Raw genomic sequence first — 1,024 nt, forward strand, 5'->3', positions numbered from 1 at the left:
CATGGTTGAGACAAAGTTCATAATTCATCGAATCTCTTTTTTTACTAGTGTTGCCGTTATATTGTGCAAACCTTATATGTGTGGTGTAACATTGCATGCGGAATTATGGTAGGGTTGTATTAATTCTCTTGATTATGCAAGTGCAATGAAATTTGGGTGCCAATGTACGACCCTGTTTGGTTCATAAGTCCTAGGACTTTTTCTAGTCCCAACTAAAAAGTCCCTAGTCCCTAAAAAATCCCTCCCTGTTTGTTTTCAGAGACTAAAAAGTCCCTAGTCCCTTTCTAGAGGTTATTAAATGACCATGTTGCCCCTAGTATATAGAAAAATAACAATCAAACAACACCATGGGGTGGCGCGCCAATGGATGCATGGAGGGGCATTGTTGGAAAAGTCCCCAAAAAGACTCTCCTTGAGAGTCTTCTCCATTTAGTCCCAAATGCCTAGTTTAGTCCCTAAAAAGTCCCTCCCGTTTGGTAAAAAAGTCTCTAAGAGGGACTTTTTCTAGTCCCCACACAAAAAAGTCCTTGAAAACAAACACCCCTATATTGCATGGTGTATGCTATGTGGCACAATTAGTATCTCACTAGTAAATTTATGATGGTTTCGACCTAAACATGCAAAAGTTAAAACTCAACCAAGGCCTATGCGGTTCTCATGATCCATAAAAAAATTATATAATAGATACATTTGTGTCTAGATAAATGTGAGACAAGTAATTTGGGACGAAGGAGTAAAAACCAAAAAAATGGCGTAATGCAAATTTCAATACTATACATGGATTACTTGTATGTTTATTATTCGTGCACATGCAAAAACAAAAGAATTCTTCACATGAGGTGTGAAAAAGGAAACTCATCAACACACATGACCCGAACACTTCACAGGACGGTAATTCGAAGCTACTACCTGAAAACACGGAACCTTTCCCCGTGGAAAAATGCCGCGGAGAAAGAAAGAAAAAAGAACCCATGCCAGTTCATCCCCTTCCTCGTCTCGTCATTACCTCACCGTTCTTCTCTTC

The sequence above is a fragment of the Triticum dicoccoides genome, chromosome 1B (genome assembly GCF_002162155.2).
Source record: "Triticum dicoccoides isolate Atlit2015 ecotype Zavitan chromosome 1B, WEW_v2.0, whole genome shotgun sequence".
Taxonomy (NCBI): domain Eukaryota; kingdom Viridiplantae; phylum Streptophyta; class Magnoliopsida; order Poales; family Poaceae; genus Triticum; species Triticum dicoccoides.